This window comes from Anabrus simplex, chromosome 5, assembly GCF_040414725.1.
Source record: "Anabrus simplex isolate iqAnaSimp1 chromosome 5, ASM4041472v1, whole genome shotgun sequence".
Lineage (NCBI taxonomy): Eukaryota > Metazoa > Arthropoda > Insecta > Orthoptera > Tettigoniidae > Anabrus > Anabrus simplex.
In genome coordinates this window covers 31799001-31821721 of record NC_090269.1, presented here as the reverse complement: position 1 = coordinate 31821721, position 22721 = coordinate 31799001, and positions in this window count along the sequence as shown.

Below are 22721 nucleotides of genomic sequence, written 5' to 3'. Positions count from 1 at the left end.
TCTCGAGCTCTCATTCATTTTGGTTTGAGGTGACTACGTTTTGGTAACTGATTTTCTTCTTTTCCTTAATGTTTTAAATTTCTTCTTATACGAGTCACCTCCATAGTTTGGGAATAGCCCCTGTTTCATCGGCCTAGTGCCTTTTAGGTTTTAAAATTTGTATTTAGGAGTGCAAGTACACGCCTAAATTCTTTTTGGTATTCCGGGCCATTTTCTTAATCTGTTCTTTTCCTGCTAAGGCCCAGTAGATTGGGTACAAGATACCCCCGTGTCATTGTTGTAAGTCGTGCCTTGATGGCAATCAGTTGTAAAGTCTGATATTGCCTTGAATAGGCGTGAAAAACTGAGAGCGTGTTAGCTCTTTTCCAGTGTGTAATAGTGCCTCTGAGAGGCTTGAGGTTCAAAGTTGGGAGCAAGTGCTCCAGGTATTAGGGGTTTTCTGCCCTTTGGTAAATATGTGTTTGTGAGCTGAGAGCTCAGAAAATGTAAAGGGAGGGCTTGAAGCGCAAGTACTGTTTATACCACCAATCTTATCTTTCCTAGAGTTAATTTTTGCTACTTGTACCTATTGCATTGTTTCTTGTTGTTCTTAAGAAAAAGGAGAGAGAAATATAACCTTGTTACAATTTTAAATTAACTTTGGTTTTGTGGTTAGATCCATTCACCCCGGCACCTTCTTTCACCTCTGCTGATCCACCAAATCACGGTAATAATAATAATAATAATAATAATAATAATAATAATAATAATAATAATAATAATAATAATAATAATAATAATAATAATAATAATAATAATAATAATATCCTTCTGAGCAACTGCAGGGTCTGCTGTTCTGCACTTCCCAGCCTGTACAGTACCGTGCTCTCGGTTTGTGCGTCCACCACCTGTTTCAAAGTACGTGTTCTGTGTATCTGTGCTCGTTGTACGGATTCACTCGAGCTACCCATAATGAATTAATAGTGGCTCACGATTCCTGCTGTCTTCTAGCCGTAAACACACATCCCGTTGTATTACCCCGGTTTAGGGAGCGGGACCGATATCGTTCAGAATTGTAATAAACGTGAAGGGATGCATAAAACTGGATCTCAAGGGGCTGGTGGACCACTCGGTATATAAAATAAGAGTTTTGTCTGTACATTGCTCAGAATTTTAAAAAGAATAGTATTTCTGTATCGGTCGTGTTCACAGTAACAAGAAAAATCACCTTTTCATTTTACGTCATGTCTGTCTGTCTGTCTGTCTGTCTGTCTGTCTGTCTGTCTGTCTGTCTGTCTGTCTGTCTGTCTGTCTGTCTGTCTGTCTGTCTGTCTGTCTGTCTGTCTGTCTGTCTGTCTGTCTGTCCCTACGTGAATCACGAGAAAATTGCTGAAGATAATTTTATGAATACAAATCAGTATCTAAAATCGGGGAATGAGGCACTACTTCTTTACCCTGAGTGAAGTGGTAGTTCTCCGCCTCTGTGGTGTAGTGGTTAGTGTGATTAGCTGCCACCCCCAGAGGCCCGGGTTCGATTCCCGGCTCTGCCACGAAATTTGAAAAGTGGTTCGAGGGCTGGAACAGGGCCCACTCAATCTTGGGAGGTCAAATGAGTAGAGGTGGGTTCGATTCCCACCTCAGCCATCCTCTAAGTGTTTTTCCGTGGTTTCCCACTTCTATTCCAGGCAAATGCCGGGATGGTACATAACTTAAGGCCACTGCCGCTTCTTTTCCTCTTCCTTGCCTTTCCCTCCAATCCCTCCACAAGGCCCCTGTTCAGAATAGCAGCTGAGGATCCTCTATCCCCGACCCAAAGTCTCACGCTCCAGGACACTGCCCTTAGGGTGGTAGAGGTGGGATCCGTCACTGAGTCCGAGGGAAAAACCGACCCTGGAGGGTAAACGGATTAAGAAAGGAAGAAAGAATGGTAGTTAACGGGAAGGCCCAAAATTTAATTTTCAAAAGTCTATGATATTAGTGGTCCTATCGATAAATGTTATTCACTAAAAGTTATATAGAATTAAATTTCCAATCATTTGTATCTTATATAATACATATAATAAATAAATATAATAAATGAATATAATAAATGATATACATGAATTTCGATTTTTGTTGCTATGTCTATAGCAATACCAAGCCACGAAAAAACGGGCGAACACAATACAGTGAAAATCTGTATGTGAAGTCGGGGAATAAAGCACTACAGTATAGGCAATAGAAACTTTACTCAACTTGGATGAAATGGCAATGTAGGGGAAGGTGTCTAAAATTTAATATTTAAGTACCTATGTTATTATGCAGTATAATTTTTATTCACAACGTGTGTACGACTCTGTCTAGAATTCAGCATGGAACGCAGAATTCCGTAGCGAAGCACGGGTACACCAGCTAGTTATAATAATAATAATAATAATAATAATAATAATAATAATAATAATAATAATAATAATAATAATAATAATAATAATAATAATAATAATAATAATAATAATAATAATAATAATAATAATAATAATAATAAAAAATTCACAATAATAATAATAATAATAATAATAATATCTTTGGTTTTTACATCCCACTAACTACTTTTACGATTTTCGGAAACTCCGATGTGCTGGAATATCATTCCGCAGGAGACCTCTTATATGACTGTAAATCTACGAACATGAGGCTTTGAAAAACCGCCGGACTGAACCGGGATCGAACCCGCTATCTCGATCTCAGAAGGACAGTCTGCGCTAATCAGCCCAGATCATCATGACAGCCATGATATTTCTAGTTTGCATTGAATATGAATCACAAGGACGTGGGTTTCCCAATTTAATAAGTCCCACGTGCATTACTCGAGACTGAAAGCTTGATAAATTGATGAGAATCATGTGATGATGTCCCTCAACTCTCACGCCCATTCCACTCCCCAAGAAGGTTGTATTTAAGCATTTTATAGAATCTAGTATCTCGTTGAGGGATTTTATCTAGCATAGTATAAACAGCTACCTCCACATTCCTACAGGGAATAACATAGTATTTGTTACATACATGCTTTTAAGTACAAATTATTTCAACCGTACTTTCAATGTCCCTAGAGTGGCAGAGAAAACGTTGGTATAAACCTGTAGAAACTTGTTAGCCATCATTACTCAGAGTATGAATTATTTAGCCATCACACAGTTTGTCTGAAGGAGGAATAGTAATTCATGAACAGGGTTGCCAGACGTCCCGGATTTTTTGCTGTTTTTTGCTAGTTGCTTTACGTCACACCGACACAGATAGGTCTTATGGTGACGATGGGATAGGAAAGGGCTAGGAGTGGGAGGGAAGCGGCTGTGGCCTATTTAAGGTACAGCCCCAGCATTTGCCTGTGTGAAAATGGGAAACCACGGAAAGCCATCTTCAGGGCTGCCGACAGTGGGGTCCGAACCCACTATCTCCCGAATACTGGATACAGGCCGCATTTAAGCGACTGCAGCTATCGAGCTTGGTGTCCCGGATTTTACGGGATAGTATGGTATTCGCGTTAAATGTCTCGCGTCCCGGATAGTTCCTATCCGGGGCGGCGATTATTTCGTATTTTGAACCTCAAGAAACCTTTAATAAGTACCAAGAGCTATTTTTCCTTCTTTCAAAAAGGATAGATGTCTTCACTCCTTGGTTTCTTTATCTGGTGTGAGTTCGTAGATATTTCAAAATTGTTTTTATTTTATTGTGTGCAGTTCTCCGGTTGTCCATCCTGGTGAATAAGACGCGTAATAGCGGACAGATACCTGAGGTAGGCCGAGTCCACCGCATGTTCGTGTGAAATTGTCAGCTGTAACTTGATTAGGTCTGAGCTCTTCATTTCTGAAAATATTTCTTCAATGTCATGCAGAGATTTTGAATTGCTAAGAATGACAAAAAAACTGCTTACAGAACTTCAGGGAAACTAAAATATATTGAAACTGAAAGAAATGGAATGAATAATTAAATAAACTAAGCTTTTTTTCCTATTTGTTTTACGTCGCACCGACAGAGGCAGGTCTTACGGTGACGATGGAATCAACCGTGGCCTTATGACAGGATACAATTGCCTGGTGTAAAATGGAAAATTACGGAAAACCAACTTTATGGTTGCCGACAGTGTCTCTCGTATACAAGCTCATAGCTACATGATCCAAGATTTGTTTCGTTAATCTTTTTTTTTTTTTTGTTAGGGGCTTTACGTCGCACCGACACAGATAGGTCTTATGGCGACGATGGGATAGGAAAGGCCTAGGAGTTGGAAGGAATCGGCCGTGGCCTTAATTAAAGTACAGCCCCAGCATTTGCCTGGTGTGAAAATGGGAAACCACGGAAAACCATCTTCAGGGCTGCCGATAGTGGGATTCGAACCTACTATCTCCCGGATGCAAGCTCACAGCCGCACGCCTCTACGCGCACGGCCAACTCGCCCGGTCGTTAATCTATTAGACCCTAAAAAATGTATTCTCCTTTTGCGCATGGAATCTGAGAGTTTTTCAATTTTCTTATAGAGTGCTTCATTCTTGATGTATATTATCCTGAAATTTTGGTCCGATGATCTTTCTTAAAATTTTCCTTCCTTTTAGCTCAAGTTTCTCCATCTGGCCTTTTAAATCCATGTTTAGTGTTTCTGCTGCGTACAGTGCTTCTGGTTTAATCACTGTTTAGTGTTTCTGCTGCGTATGGTGCTTCTGGTTTAATCACTGTTTAGTGTTTCTGCTGCGTACGGTGCTTCTGGTTTAATCACTGTTTAGTGTTTCTGCTGCGTACGGAGCTACTGGTTTAATCACTGTTTAGTGTTTGTGCTGCGTACAGTGCTTCTGGTTTGATCACTGTTTAGTGTTTCTGCTGCGTGCAGTGCTTCTGGTTTGATCACTGTTTAGTGTTTCTGCTGCGTATGGTGCTTCTGGTTTAATCACTGTTTAGTGTTTCTGCTGCGTACGGTGCTTCTGGTTTAATCACTGTTTAGTGTTTCTGCTGCGTACGGAGCTACTGGTTTAATCACTGTTTAGTGTTTGTGCTGCGTACAGTGCTTCTGGTTTGATCACTGTTTAGTGTTTCTGCTGCGTGCAGTGCTTCTGGTTTGATCACTGTTTAGTGTTTCTGCTGCGAACAGTGCTTCTGGTTTAATCACTGTTTAGTGTTTCTGCTGCGTATGGTGCTTCTGGTTTGATCACTGTTTAGTGTTTCTGCTGCGAACAGTGCTTCTGGTTTAATCACTGTTTAGTGTTTCTGCTGCGTATGGTGCTTCTGGTTTAATCACTGTTTAGTGTTTCTGCTGCGTACGGTGCTTCTGGTTTAATCACTGTTTAGTGTTTCTGCTGCGTACGGAGCTACTGGTTTAATCACTGTTTAGTGTTTGTGCTGCGTACAGTGCTTCTGGTTTGATCACTGTTTAGTGTTTGTGCTGCGAACAGTGCTTCTGGTTTAACCACTGTTTAGTGTTTGTGCTGCGTACAGTGCTTCTGGTTTGATCACTGTTTAGTGTTTCTGCTGCGTACAGTGCTTCTGGTTTGATCACTGTTTAGTGTTTCTGCTGCGTACAGTGCTTCTGGTTTGATCACTGTTTAGTGTTTCTGCTGCGTACAGTGCTTCTGGTTTGATCACTGTTTAGTGTTTCTGCTGCGAACAGTGCTTCTGGTTTGATCACTGTTTAGTGTTTCTGATGCGTACAGTGCTTCTAGTTTAATCACTGTTTTATAATGTTTAATTTTGTGCCCCCATGCAAGGGATTTCTTATTGTATGTACCTTTTGTTAGTTTATTTTTCCCGAATGCCATTGCTTTGCATTCCACAGCATTCGAACTAATCCATTCTCCGAGATATCTGCATTCTTTTACTATATCATTCTTGGACTTTGATGTATTTGTATGGTTGTTTGTTGTTTGTCATCATTTTGATTTTTACGAAGGAGATGTTCAGACCTCTTTTAGCTGATTGTTTCTCTAGCTCCCTTGCTTCCTCAACCGTTTCAGCAAACAAGGCCATATCCTCTGCAAAAGTAATACAATTGATTTTAAGGTTCTTCTTTTTGCAACCCAGTCTAATTTCACTCTTTATATTTTTGCTCCATTCTCTAACTACTTTCTCAAGCGCACAGTTGAATAACAACGGTGAAATCTCATCCCACTGTCGTACCTCCGTTCCTCTTCTTATTCTGCTCATATTATTATTTTTATTAAATACATTCCATATACTGTACGCAGGAAGTGGATTGTGTAACTATAGTGTCAGCCCATATAGAGAGCATGGGGCGTGCTATTAGACTCATACGAAGTGAAATTATGTACCTATTCAATTTGATGTTTTAAAAACAAAGGCATAACTCGAGGCAGTCTCTGGGTCAGAGTATTCTGGAGGGGAGAAATAAAGCTCATTACCTATCGATTCCTTTAAATCGTTAGCCCTCTCTACGGTTATGAGCAGTAAATATTCTGATAGCAGAGTTCTCTCGGTAGCACGTTAATAAATTTACCGCCGGTCTGCCTTGGGCATTATGGTTATTCACGGCTGTACCTGAACAAACAATTTTTTTGCCACTTTTCTGTCGGTTTAATTTGCGTTTACCTACTCAGCTCATTAAAATATACAGCTTCTTTTTCGTCTCCAGCTAGCTAGCTAGCTAACCAATGTACAGTAGCTTTTATTTTCATTTTGAATAATGTAAGGCCCCTTTGTAAGTCACCCTGTATAAAATGGAGCGAGGGGGTGAGGTGGGGGTATAGCAGCGGCTCTCGCCTCTTCCGAGGTCCTTGGAGACCTTCTCACCAAGTGGGATAGAAATGAAGGTGCGCTGGTGCTGATCCCAGGGGACTGCGCCCCGCACTCCCCTCACCTTTCCATTTCATTCCATCTCGTGCCACCCCGCTCCACCCCCGCCAGCCCCCACGGACCGTTCCCAGGTGGCCTGCCAGGCTAGGGAGTACTCGGCATGCACCACTGTGAAAACTCTGCGCCAAAACTCTGATTAGTTCGTCTCCCAGGGGGAATCCCCTGGCTGGCTCGCACAATTCCCGTGCACGGTATACACAGTCTTGCCAACCTTTCCAATCCAAGCCAGCAGAAGCTCGAGTCAGTCCATGGGGGCGAGGCCAAAAGACTATAACTACTGTGCTCGCGACTTGACGCTCCCATTCACGTGATCAAAACATCCATCTCAGGCTTTGCTTTGCCTTTCTTCATCTAAGCCCTCTACATCTCACGCTTCTCTTTATATAGAACCGCTTTACGTCACATAGCCGTTTGTATCAACATTCCCTCACTGCCTCTTCAACGTAGTAGAGAAAACCATAAATATGGCCAACATTATTATACGTACACAATTTATGTCTTTATTGTGGTTTAAAAAAGAGTATTCAGCATAGGAAATATATTTGTATCTAATAATGTTAGTCTGGTTTTTATCTTTTTCCAAAACTTGATCGAAAAGTTAAGGGAAAAAATATAACATCAGAGATCAATAATTTAAAAGCAGACTCCTTCGATACGTTATAAATGAGCCGATGACAAAGATTTTCAATCCTTTATAATATTAATAATAATAATAATAATAATAATAATAATAATAATAATAATAATAATAATAATAATAATAATAATAATAATAATAATAATAAACTAACATCAGGCACTACAACATGGTAAAAATCAAATGGCGTATGGCCATGCAGGGAGTGTCCAAGGACAAGTACGGCTTGCCAGGTGCAGGTCTTGTGAATTGCCTCCCGTAGGTGGCCTACGCATCGTGATGAAGATGAAATGGTGATGAAGACGACATATACACCCAGACCCCATGCCAGCGGAATTAACCAATTATGGTTAAAAATCCAGATCCTGCCAGGAATCGAACCCGGGACCCTTGTACGACATGATAATTAAATCAAAATGTCTCTCTGCTTTAGAGTGTATGTTTTCCATGAAAACAGGAGAAACAGAAGAAGTAGAGAAAAGGGAAATAAAATTCTAAGAAAAGTCTCAGACCCATTAATGACTGAAAATGGGGTTGATGGAATGTATGACATATTTTTAGACTGGTCTATAATCACATGGCGGGACGATAATAGTGTTCAGAATCGTTTGTAGGGTGAGCTTTCAGTGCATTAGTACCATACGGCATGCTAGCAGAGAAATATCCAGCCCACAACAATCTCACATGTTTCATGGGCTACAGAATAAAATATTGGTAGGGGCACTGATTCACATTCGAAATTGAATGGCAGATATTGGCTCTACAGGGAGGACAATGGTATGTAGTTTCTCTGAGTCCTTCATCATTCATGTATAGAAAAATTTGTAATTATATTATGGACCCGAGCCCCGAGAAACTTCGCCAATTCTTACACTAACTACACAAATGACCGCGTATTAGGTGAGGAATTACTTCTCGAAGTATACACAGTACTGCCTCTCAAAATATATAAGACATAAAAGAGAATGAGGAAAAAAAGAAACAGAAAGGAATCGTGCCGGATAGGGAGATAAGAAATGAATATGATAAATAGTAAGTGAAGTAAAGATCATGAAACTAAGGAAGAAATGAAGAAAAGAGGGGAGGAAAGATTGAAGGTTTAAAAAAGGGATTAAGGAGAAGAAGATGAATGATGAAGAAAAATATGAAATGAGAATCAAAGATGAAACAGAATATGTAGAATGAAATGAATAAAGGAATGCTAAGAAGGAAGTAACTCTAAGACAAATATCAAAGACGGAAGAGGAAGTAGAAAGACAATAATGGTAATAAATAGGAACTGGAAGAAGAAAGGAAGAGGAGAAGAACGGATTCAAAACTACCAGGAAAAGATAAAGGAAGGAGAGATCACAAAACTCAAAGAACGGTAAGAAAGATAAGAAATAAAGACGGTACGAAGAAATGAAAATAGAAAGACATTGCAACATAAGCATAGGAAAATGAATACAAAGAATGTTGTTCTGATGGACTAGATATCCATATGTGGCTGGGAGGCGTGACCAGTCATAAGTAGGAAGGGCACTGGGAGATACGACCTTTTGCCCGAAAAGCGACTATATTATATTTGGATCCTGCCAGTCACTAATCCACACTACCGTCGTATTAAATTTCATTTAGTTTCGCTTTCTTTTTAGAATAAGGGGAATAAATGTTCCTTATACTTTGAAAGACAGTGTTACAAATCTTGTAAAATACACTGCAGAAAAGGGACATATGACGGGAAGCTCACAAAATCATTGAACAGAAGAACAGACCGGTTCACCATTTCTCTAAAATATGACACCCGTAATCACCTCCTCCTACCGACTCATGTTTGAAAAATGCAACCTTTATTCATTTCGGAGCCCTCTGGTTACCACATATTCCCGAAAGTTGTGAGTGCATGCAGGAAAGAGTTCCAAAAATTAATTTCTAGCTGTGTTAGTCATTTGTTGACAACATGTATAGTTCCAATTTTCTGGAAGACCGAGCGAGTTGGCTGCGTGGTTAGGGTCGCGTAGCTGTCAGCTTGCATTTGGAAGATGGTTTTGCGTTGTTTCCAATTATTATACCAATAAAATGCTGAGGCTGTACCTTAGCTAAGATAACGGCCGCTACCGCCCCCGCCCTCCACTCCTAGTTCTTTCCCATTCTTGTGTCGCCAAAAACGTAAATATCGGGAAGAACAAGAAGCTCAGATTGGACAGCTATTAAATAGCCCAGTAAGTTTTCTGTTCCTTCGACTGAAATACTTCAGATACAGTAATATTGAAAAGCATGCAAGCAAATCCATATCTGTAAAGATCACGAAGTCTCAGCGCTAAGTGACAGAGGGCTAAGTTCTAAGCCTGACAAAATTTGCCTCAGAAATCAACCAATAATGTATTGGTGTGAGCTGAGTGAATCTCAGGATGGTGTGCCTCTCCAGATGTGAAAATCTCTTTTCTAATTTTTCCATCTCCCTAACAGGGAGTCGAACCTATATTCTGCTAGATGAATGGAGTACGCTTTTACTTGCTCGGTTACGCTACCCCAAAAGTAGTAGTGAATCAGATAATAAATAATGTACTAGTTTGTATTATAGGAAGAATAGAATCCAGTCCATTTGAAATCACATTTAGCCAAACCTTATTGCATTATACCCTCGTCATTTTCCTTCGGAGCATATCGAAAGGATTGAAATGAATATTATCATTGCCTGTGTGTCAACAACAACACACCTACTATAATATTTAGTTAACAAGTCCCATCATATTTAAAACAGTGTACGTAGATGTATTCAGGGTGCCTTAACCATCACACCGAACTCAGTACAGAGATGGACGAAAATATTAATATCAGTTGAACCATACATTTCATTTACTTGCGAATTTCTTATAGCACATATATGGAGTAATAGGTGCCTATATATGGAGAGCCCTGAATTCAAATGTCTGAGTAATTATTATCTTTGAGGATGTTAAACATAAAGTATGGTGCATTATTTCTGGAACTACTCAGGATACTGAGCCCAGTTTCCGTATCCATCATCTATAGAGTCTGTGGTATAACCCCCACCAACAAAATTATTGGCTTATATATGGACGTAATTTTAGTAAAGAAGTATATACCAGGTGGCCTGGAGTGCCTTACTTTCTACTTATAAATCCGTCGCATGCATGGGATGTCTGATAACTGATTTTCACTGGCTGCAGGAAGGTTACGTCAGAATAAGAAGAGAAAGCGCCGGACGGCCGCTAGCTACATATTGCTCAGCGCTACCCGTAAAATGCGCCTCATTGTGTTAGTAAACCTCGTTTCCAGAGCTCAGCAGTAGGCTGATCTTTGGAACAGAAGCACAACAGTTGCTGTGATCATATCGACAATGGTTCCTGTGTTCAACAACGGCGAATACACAGATATAATTTTAATCTATCGCGAATTCGGTCGGAATACAGCCGAAGCTCGTGGACGGTTTGAGCAGGAGTTTCCAAATTACCGCCTGCCTTTTATACACGTATTTCGCTTAAAAGAGCTGCAATTAAAAGCCAATGGATCGTTAAGTGCACATATCTCATAGAAGTAACGTTTTGGTAGAGTGGAATGTCGGTACGTGTATAAATCAATGAGTTATTAAACTTTATTTTCTGAACCTTTGGCGTATTTATAAATGCACCCTGTTACAGAATGTGTTTAGTAAAGTCACGTCCAAAATCTAGCTCGTTGTGGTGCTCCTATATAAACCAGCGATTAGACAACCCATTCATCATTAGTGCATATGGGACACTTATAAGAAGGAATTACGCTGGCTTTCCAGCGTGTTTAAAGGTGACAACCCCATGCCATTGACTTCCGGCACGTTAAGGAATTACTTACTACTGGACAAAATTCAGACACCCCGGCATCTGTTAAGAACTGACGGTTGTTCACCAACTTGGATTACTAATAACTTTTGACTCGAAAGTTTCCGGACTACGGTTCCTTATCTTAAATTTATCCATCTACCATCCTCCATCATCCCTGAAACATCACCACGGATACTATCTGTATAGCTTATTAGCCTACTAGAACCCGGAATTTTATGCACTTACTGAAGCGAGAATCAAGTATAGTCTACCTTCACAACGATTGTGCTATGGGGTTGGCATAAACAATAGGGGTGCGGCCCATCAGAACCCCTATAATTTATGTTACTCTTTCTACACTATAGAACAACGGGTGGCCGGTAACCAAATTAGTTTGCAATCTAACCTATTATCGCATGAAAATCTGGGCTTTACTTATTACAAATGTTTAGACCTTACCCTATAATTTTTAAAGTTCAGACTGTTCCAACACGCATAATAGAATTCAAGTTGCAAATTTGATGTCAACAGTGATGGTATTTCCAGGCAAAATACGCCTTTTGTACTACAAAATGTTATTGGCGGGAAAAAGAATTTACAATAATGCATGCAGCTGCACGCCCACCCTACAGCATGGAATAAAAAGAGACAACAACAAAACACTTCTTTTACTATTTGCTCTACGTCGCAGAGACACAGATAGGTCTTATGACGACAATGGGATAGTAAAGGGCTAGGAGTGGGAAGGAAGTGGCCGTGACCTTAATTAAGGTACAGCCCCAGCATTTGCGTGGCGTAAAAACGGAAAAGCACGGAAAACCATCTTCAGAGCTGCCGACAGTGGGGTTCGAACCCATTATCTCCCGAATGCAAGCTCACAACTGTGTGCCTAACAATAAAACTAATAGGGATATCGTAATTAAAGAGGCTGCTTTTGATAAAGCACTATATATTAAAAGAGTTTACTAAAACAGCTTTGGCAAATCCGTCTGTCCGTTCTACTGGACTGATTTGCTTGATTTTTGCTTCAATCTCTCCGGAATTACTTGCCGGTGATTCATGAGACATTGATAGGTCTAAGTTAAGCCAATTTTGAGTAATCATAAAATCAAAATATGAAATGATCACTCCAATAATTATAGGCGAAAGCTCAGCCTAACCCGCAATACATTCTGTACTTAGTAGGTTGCTAGATGACTAACACTTTAATGAATATCCTGATATGTGAATTTCATCCTTAGTAATATTATTACACTCAGCCATGTTTGATTACTACCTGTCAAACCAGAGAGTATACACTTCCTATGATCATGGAAGGATGCTATTCCCTGCTAGATAGTCTTTGATTTTCGAACCTCCCCCAGCTAACAAATATATTCAACAGATGGCAGAGTGTTCCTAATAACTTACATGATTCTAAGAGAAAAATGTCTACGTTCAAACAGACCCCATCATGTTATACGCCTCAGGCATTATCTGGGTACACCTATCAAGGGATAACCTAGCTACTCTAGAAGGAGTGAAGGCCATGCATCTTAAAACAGTTTTCTGTCTGGCAAAAATACGCTCCTTTGAGACTAACCTATGAGCTCACAAGACAACCGCCAAATATCCTTATGATTAGTTGAAAAATGTCATTGTTGCGGTAGGGTGGCTGAGATTATAGGCGGTAAACTGTAAATTTATTTAGGAGAATTCTTCTCCCCTTCCAGGCTTTATAGTCAATGATGATATTAGACTGCAATTCTAAAGGAGTAGGTAAAACCTATTAAGGCTTAAAGGATATTGTCTTTATTTATAGCTTTGAAGGCTATTAGTTTTATTAACTTAAAGCCTTAAAGCATAGAATAAACAACGGAACTTTCTTACTAAAAACTATTAACTATTACAAAAATAATCTTAAATAAAGGCTTTATTTAAAAAAATTAAATTTCAGAAAATTTCAAAATTGTTACTAATCTTTATCAACCAAATCTATTTTAATTACTTTTTCACTAACCTCAAAATTTCCAATATCTAATAAATTGGGGATGTAGCAGAAAGGAGGTAGACCACCAAGAGAAAGTAGAAGGAGGAATAAACAAGACTTTGTAGGTTGGTTATTGGTTATTGTTAAGAAGTTTTGGTTGATATGGTAAATGCGATGAACATTAAACATTAAAATAATAGATAAGGTGAGAAATGTATAGGTAATAAAATATAGTTCCCTCCTAATAATGCATAATTAGAATTAGATGATCACCCCGCAATCATTACGGTGTATACTCCTAAACTCGTACATACTATAAAAAAAATTCCTTCACGTCTCACAATTACTTGGATTTCAATTACAAATACCCTTCATAATGAAGGATGAACTGCGATGAAAAATGCTTGTTGCTTGCTTGTTGTTTTAAGGGGCTTAACATCGAAGGTCATCGGCCCACGATGAAAAATGCCATTGACTTCTACGACACATTACCAAGCTTTACATCAAGAACTGCAGGATTAAAAAGAGAATATATGGATAGATTTTTGCCAAACAGACGGCATGATGACGTCAGAATGGATGAATGCTGACTGCGAACTGCGGCATACCATAACGCGCTTCTCACAAAATGTTCATAAAACCATTGAAAATGGCAGTCAGAACAATATGACTAGGACAGGCACATCAAAACGAGTTTTCTGACCTATTTATAACGAAAGCTGAGGAGCAGCACGAGTTATCTAGTATTGTTTTTATTTTGACCTGAAGCTCTGTTAATTCCCCTTTAAGTTATTCTGTGTTGTTGATGAGTTATACTGTGCTGTATCTTGTTAAAAAGTCGATACTGAATACCGTATCTTCTTACTATTCGCAATAGAGGAGATGACAAAACATTGTGCAGTGCCTACCACGACTGCTTTAACTTTGTCAATCGATAAGTACTGAGTTACAAGCCGAAAGGGGATGTTCAAACAATGTGATTAGACACAACCAAGACTACTCCAATCGTAGACCTAACATTATAAAGGGGATAAGCGCCAAAACCTTTACATTACCAAATGCTCCAATGAAATAAATTTGCCTTTTTAGTGTTACAGCCCCATCATTAAATCACATATATGACCAACCATGTACAGAATGAATGTGAGATCTCTTAGAAAATACATTTAAAAAAGGAAAATTGCAGAAGGGCCAATGACGGGTACATTGCTCGCTCTGTACGAATGAATCAGTTGTAACTAACCTACGACGGAGCCCTTTTAGTATGATATACTTATATGGATGTACTACCAACAGGTCTCATAAAATGAAATCTGAAAAATTGGCGCTTAGCCTCTTTGTAACGTTAGGTCTACTATTTTAAAAGCACGAATTCAAAGGAAATGAAACGAAACTTTGCAGCACTGTGTATTTTGATGACTAAACTGAGGAATCTTATGCAATGAAAGTTATGAAAATATAGTTGCAAAACTAGGTGTTCATGAAGCGAAAATTTGAAACTATCTCGTGTTATCAGTCTACCAAAAAGTTTCTTCTATTCAACTTTACAAATATATATATATTCAAAATTTTATATCGAATCTTTATCAAACACAGTTGTAAACGGGAACGAGTGATTTCGTATTCCGTGTAATGTAATATTTCCTAAGAGAGATTTCAGTAACTGTGAAATAAGGGAATTATATAATGCGAATAAAATCAGAAGATAATTTTCAATATGAGAATCCTTTTACTTAATCGCCATGACATTCATTAAACAACATTACTGAAAGGAGGAAAATTGTGGTGGTTTCTCTTGCGGCGTAGACGACAAGGAGAGAATGTGTAGAAGAGGGATGGTAATATTCAATACAGTTTTCATTTCTGTACGAATATAGTTCGATGATGTTAATAGTAATAGGAATTTTGTGTGCTATCATAGTCTTTGTAAGGCAGACTTTCCGATGCGCATGAGCGGCGTCTATCGTACAAGGGAAACTGCATGTTAATGTGGTAAAGGATAGTGTTTTGTGTGATGTGTGTGTTGCAGCGATGTTAGGGACAGCACAAACACACAATTTTGGAGCCAAGGGAATTATCGTTTATGATTAAAATGTAACGACCCTACAGGGAATCGTACACGCGACCCCGAGTTGCAAAGACCACAGCCACGGAGACGGGCATGCTGCTGATGATGATCATGATTATAGCCCATTTCTCTGCCCGAAAAAAATAACTCCAAGTATAGATCAGCTAAGAAGCTACAACGCCATGATCGTAAAGATTTCACACTATGTGAACTTTGACGTGGGAGATAATAATAAAAAGCCTAGGAATCCACAACTTTGCGTGTAGATATCCCCTAACCTGTACGGGTGTAAGAGTACTTGGTAACCGAAAACTCCCACGGAGATCCCAGCAAAGGGAGATTTCCAAAATACGTTGAAATTGCAAAAGAAGCCAAACTGACTTACCATTCACAATCAAAAGTCCCCATGATCACGACTTTATTAATACCATCAATAATTCGTAAGGAAAATCCTTCATGAACAGGGGATTTTTCGTCAGAGAGCCGGTTATTTTCCATGGCCTATCATAGGTTAGTTTCACCAAATCGTAAGTTCAAACACAATCGTAACATTTTCATTTAAAGTGAACGGTATACTACAAAATGAAAAACATACAAATATGTTGTTTATCGAAAAAATGTATTTGAAGTACAGTTTGTTTTTTAATATTCAGAAATTATTTCTTGTAAAGGTTGTTCAGATGAAAACATCTGCTTATAACCAATACACACAACACGAACCCCTCTTTTAATACTATCATCCATCAAATTCTTTCAACTGGTTTATTATTATTATTATTATTATTATTATTATTATTATTATTATTATTATTATTATTATTATTATAGCAATCGATCAGTCCGGCTAATATTGGTCGTCCAATGAAAGATTTGTGCCAGGATCGTAAAAGGCCACTAGGTTTTATATGAGTGGATGATGATGATGATGATGATGATGATATTCGGGATCGAGTTGATTGCGTGGTTCGCTTCGTATAGCTGTTAGCTTTCATTCGAACTATGATGGGCTCGAACTCCATCATCGACTGCCTTGAAGGTGGTTTTCTGTAGTCTCCCGTTTTTACAGCAGGCAAATGCTAGGGCTAAATCTTAAATATGGCGACAGTCGCTTACTTCCCAATCCTAGGCCATTTCCATCTTGTTCTCGTCATGAAACCCATCTGAGATGGTACGACGATAAACTACAAGAAACAATTATTTTATTGGTTTTGCATCCCAATAAATACTCTACGGTTTGCGCAATAGTGAATACAACCCGCCACATAGTTCTTGCATCACGAAGAGTATCCGGACGTAAAATTAGGCCAAAACCACACCAATTGCCCATCCAAATAAACTGGGAAACGACAAGAAAGGAGAAGAGGAGATTAAAATCTGAAGTATTCCATAGACCCTTTATCTGAATATAAACATTCACAAAATCTTATATTAGCATTGCCCAAGTATGGAGCAGAGATGTGGACCATGAGAAAGAGGGAGAAAAATACCTAGAAAGTTTTGAAATGTGGTGTTGGAAGAGAATATAGATGATCAAGTGGATAGATCGGGTGAGAAACGAATATATACTGAGAAGAGAGGGAGAGAAGAAAGCTATTCCTAACAGAGATCTTCAGAGGAAGGTCAACTGGATCGGACACATACCTAGACACGAGAGGCTCATACACGATGTCATCAAAGGAACTGCAGGACGAGGAAGAAGAAGAATTCACCATCTAGATGACATTAAAGATGCGAGGACATTCAGCAGACTGAAGGAAGAAGCTGAAAACAGGGAACATTGGCCTCAGAAATTCTCCTTACGAAGACAGGGACCTGCCACTAGGCAGCTTTGTCCAGTCCATCCGACCCTTCTACTGGACTTATTTGCTTCACTTTTATTTTATTTTCTCCGGAATCACGTGCAGGTGAATGATCAGGGATTGATAAGTTCAGAAAAATTTGAGGAATCCTAATATCAAAGCACCAAATGCCTCTAGCCCGCAATACATTCTGTACATTTTATTATTATCATTATCATTATCATTAACAAATACATCGCAACTGGAAAATATCCCGGTGGCAATGGTCACTTACAGTAGTGTGATAATAAGGTAAAGTTTAAACATAATTACCCAACAACAACAACAACAACAACAAAAGTACAATTGGCAATTCCATGGAAAGAAAATATTACAAGAGATACTACTAGGTGAACATTTTAAATCCAGCATTACCATATACAATTTCACACACAACATACAGTAATATGTCCAGAGCTTAGCGGGTTGTACAAAGTTAGGAAACAATAACTTTACATAGAGACATTGGCGAAGGAAGATAAACGATTAAAAATGATAGGTGACTATAGGCAAACCTGCAGTTTTATTCTAACTTGGTACACAAATGAAAAATACGGTGGGTGTACGATACCTGTAGCAGCCCTACTGGTGGAAGTGGGGAGGGATTACCATGTATAAATAATCGAAAGCTAGTTATATTTGTGTGGAATCCACAGTTCTTGGGATCGCTGGGTGGATTGGTAGAAGCTGCCCGGTTGACACGGTAAAGGCGTGCTCAGTTTGCCCGGAAGGACGTGGGTTCGATTCCCCGTCATCAAAATTAAAAATTTAGGAAACGAGATTTCCCTTTTTCCGGATGTGCACATGGCCCTGATATTCATTTAGCCTACACCAAAAATGAATACCAGCTATTTCCTCGGGACAAAGGTGGCCGGGCGTAGAGCTAACCACTCTACCCCACCGAGGGCCGAGGTTACGGAGAGTAGAATCTTTTATCTTCCACCACTCCAAGAGCCTTCATGGCCTGCACGGACAAGATTTCTATTTTAGTCAGATTGGTGACAGTAGCAATGACAGTCGGTTTCGTGTAAATCATCATATTTACAGCTGGAAGCGTAAACACATGCAGTTATAACTTATTTTATAATTTATTTCAAACGATCGCCTACTTCTGAGACAATCTGAGCTGCCAAAAGGAAGAAGTTCCATGTGAAACAAAATAATGTAAAATTAAACATTAAGTTAAGCACACTACAATAACTCTAAAACTATTAAATATTTCGTAAAATACCAATCAACGTCGCAATAAAGAAATCTACAAAAATTAAATTCACACATAATTAACGGGTAATGAAAAATCCTAAAAGTAAACGTTCATAAAAGTACTCGAACAGCACATGGAGCACTTCTTTTTTCGAGGCACGTTATCTGACCTATTTATAGCCTAACGAATGCTGCGGATCAGAACGGGTCCTCTAGTAAATAAGTAAAATTGTTGATGATTATGATGATTAATCTTGTTGTTTAAAGGGATCTTACGTCTAGGTCATCGAATGGTACGAGGAGGACCGAAATAAAAGATAATTAAAATTTTAAAATGTATCCACTGACTAGAATTTATAACACATGATGAAGAAAATGATTATGAATTTAAACTAATCAGTGGATCTAATTCACAATGCCTTATTTTCTCATATAATGATAGAAAAATAGATTAAAATAGAATAAGGCGTTACCTTGAAGTGGAACAATATATACCATACAAGTTACAAGTTAAAATAATATATTTACACAAAACAAATTGAAACGGAGTCAACAGAATAAAACTTAGTTAACAAAAATAAAATTAAAAGGATATAAAACTCACTGTTATACACGATAAAACAGGCCACTGTCCCTCATCTCGTAAGAGAAGTTTTAGATTACGGCGCTGATCGGCCAGGTACACGCACTCCTTAAGGATGTGAACCACGGTAATAATAAAAGAATTATGCTATTTTTTAACAGACAAATGCATTTAATCATCAGTGTGTATTGGACGTCTAAGGTGAAGAATTTCATCTCCACTCTTCATAGCTTTTATGAATACTAAACGTTCTAAATTCGTCTTCTTCAGAAATAAAGATAAAGCACCGAACATTTAAACCAATATTCCTAAGTATATACCAATTATTCATGAACTCTTATCTATATTATGCTTTGGCTGGCGAGACCTATTGTTCACAGTTCATTATGTCTTCTACAATGGGTTAGAACAATTTCGTTAATTTCACTAACCGGTCTCAGTTTCAACCTTGGCTTTAACAACATGGAAGTGACTGGGGCATGAGCTAGTAATGCCATTCCCTATGCAGTCAGTCTGTATTATTAATGTTTATTTATTTATTCATTGTATGCAAATATACAGGCGTTAGCCCTATTACAATATTGCTCATAACTTATAATCTTATAAAACATAATTAGAAAAATACAAGAAATAAAATAGACACAAAATGGAGTATGAAGTAAAGAGTGACATAACTACAGTATAACAGCAGTAATAAAGATAAAGAATACAATAAAAACAAGAATAAAATCAAAACAAAAAAGGCACCATGGCATAATTCATCCAGATAATTATGTGTAATAAATGCTTACAAGAGTTCAAAAGGTCGGATTTCTTATTTCGAAATAATTCTATATTCAGAGGATATAATTTTATACAGTGACATCATTATGTATAGGGGTGAATTTACATGTTTGTTTGTGTTAACTCTTGTCAAGATCGTCGCTATAAGACCTATCTCTGTCGGTGCGACGTAAAGCCACTAGCAACAACAACTCTTGGCAAGAAAAGCAAATTCCTAAATTTACCTGCCAATTTTCTAGGTGCCTACAGTAGGAGTTGACAAGTTAGATCAATACTGTCTATTTCATTGTTAACTAGCTTATACAGAAACTTTATCGACTGCCATTTTCTTCTGATATCAAGACTTTCAAAATAAAACATTTCAAGCATCTTATAATATTATAAACATTTAGGATATTCTCTGATTTGCCTTAAATATAATAAATATTTCAAGAACTTTTTCTGGATCCTTTCTATCAAATCTGTGTGTAATTTTGTTGATGGATTCCAAATAATAGAGGCATACTCCATATATGATCGAACTAATGAAAAAACTAACAAAATAAAGACTTATTTCTTAGGCTATACGAATGTCTCATTATAAACCCAAGGCTCCTGTATGCCTTATTCACAACATTTTCAATATGAGTAGTGAAACTTAAATCACTAGTTAATATTATACCTAAGTCATCAATTTCATTTACTTGTTCCAATTGGACATCATCAATTTAGTACGTAAAACCTATCTTATCTTTTTCATTAAAAAAGTAATCTTCCTGCATTTATTAATATTGAAGGGTAATTTGTTAAATTTGCTCCATTCAGAAAAGATTTTAAATCAACTTGCATTTCTAAACCATCATACACACTTGATATTGATTTATATAATTTAATATCGTCAGCAAGTAATAATATCTTTGAGAAACGAATTTTGCTAGGAATATCGTTTACGAACAAGAGAAACAGCAAAGGACCCAAATTTGAGCCTTGTGGTTCTCCAGATTTTGCAATGTAATTAAAAGAAAACATGTTTCTGTAACTTACAAACTGACTTCTATGCTTCAAATACGAAACAAGAAGAGATATAAGAGATTGGTCTAAATGATAATCCATTAATGTACCGACTGAACAATCGTGATCTACTTTGTCAAAAGCCTTTTGAAAATAGATATAAATAGCGTCTACTTGGGAGCATTATCAATCTCATTAGATACATACGATACAAAGTAACATAAATTGGTTACTGTGGATTTCTTCGGCATAAAACCATGCTGATTGCATGGGATAATTAATTTGATATGATTAAAGATCTGAACATATAGAATACTTTCAAATATTTTAGCTGGCAACGATAGAAATGTAACTGGTCTGTAGTTATCTATTAATTGTTTCTTCCCAGATTTATAAATTGGCGTAACTTTGGCATATTTCCATTGTTTTGGAAAGGTAGAACTAGTTAAGATAAGATTGAATAATATCTGGAGAGGTTCAATTAATATTTCCCTACAAGCCTTAAGTATATAAGGAGGTATCCCATAGGGTCGCGCAGACCTTTTAGGTTTTAGATTCTTTATACCTCAATCTATTTCTTGGACCTTTATACATTTGATGTGCAAACGATTTTTTTTTCTTGAATCTATACCTCTATTTTCATCGAGTGAGTAACGAGTTTCATCTTTTGAATATACTGATTGAAAATAATAAAAAATCATTTGTCATATCTTGATTTTTAATGTATTTCACTTGCACATTGTATACATTTTGCTTTCTTTTATTTCAGCGAAATTCCAGTAATTGCTCGCATTACTATTCATTTCAATGTCAATATGATTAATATATTCATTAATCGCGATCCATATATCATGTCTGATTTTCGACCTAAGCGCTTTAAACTAAGTTGTATTCCGACAGATGTTTACCTTCATGAGCGTATCCTTTAATATAAGGTTCATAATGATATGTTTTGTAAACCACACAGGATACTGGGGTTTATATGTTTTTACCTTGGGAACACATTCATCAAATACTGAGTAAATTTTGTCATAGAAGGCACGAACGGCTTTATCAATATTTTGACCCTTCATTTCCCCAATTCGCAATTTCTCAAAAGAATATACAATTTCAAAAAATCAGCTTTTATAAAATTATAATTATCATTTCTTGCCTCATTTATTTTAAACAACTTCAACACGTTATAACTAACGCATAGTTCAGGATGAAGATCATCCTCAGGTACAAAAGGCTCAACATCATCAACTATCACTAAATTAATAGTATTAATGAACACCAAACCAAGTGTAGCGTCATTAATATTACTGACATCGTTCATTGACTCCATATTTAACAGATTCAAAAATCTAAATAACAGCTTCGCTTTTGTACTTGTCTTTGACAATTCATACACAATTCATTTTATTTCTAGTATGTTGTAGTCACCTTGAATTAATATATTACTATCTTGAAAAAATGAGACGTAGCCTTCGACTTGATCAAGAACCGTATATACGTTTCTACGTTACTATTAGGTGGAAAATATACAACACATATGTAGTATTTCTTATTATTATGGATTACTTTAAGCCACTGTGATTCATTTCCTGATTCCAAACTATTTACCCTATCAGAACATAACGTAGATTAAATGCTCACTATAACTCCTCCACCAGTTTTCTTATTAGTGGCGAGTAAACTGTAAACTACGTATTGGTCATCAAATATTTCGGAGTCATAAATCCCATCTGTCAACCATGTTTCAGTCAGTGCAATGATATCGAAATTACTAAGTAATACATTATCAAACCGCATACCAGTTTTTGTTCTAAGCCCTCTAACATTTTGATAGTAAATCTCTAATGTACTATTACGATTTACATTAGGCATTGGTACACTGATTCTTTAACTTTACAATATCGTCTTCCTCGTTACTGATGAACATTGGGGTATTTTCACCCTTTCTTAAAAGTATCTTACAATTACGAGTCCACAAAAATTTAATATTTTTCGTCTGACTTCCCTCGCTTTAGACAGCAATTTCCTCCCTTCAGCACA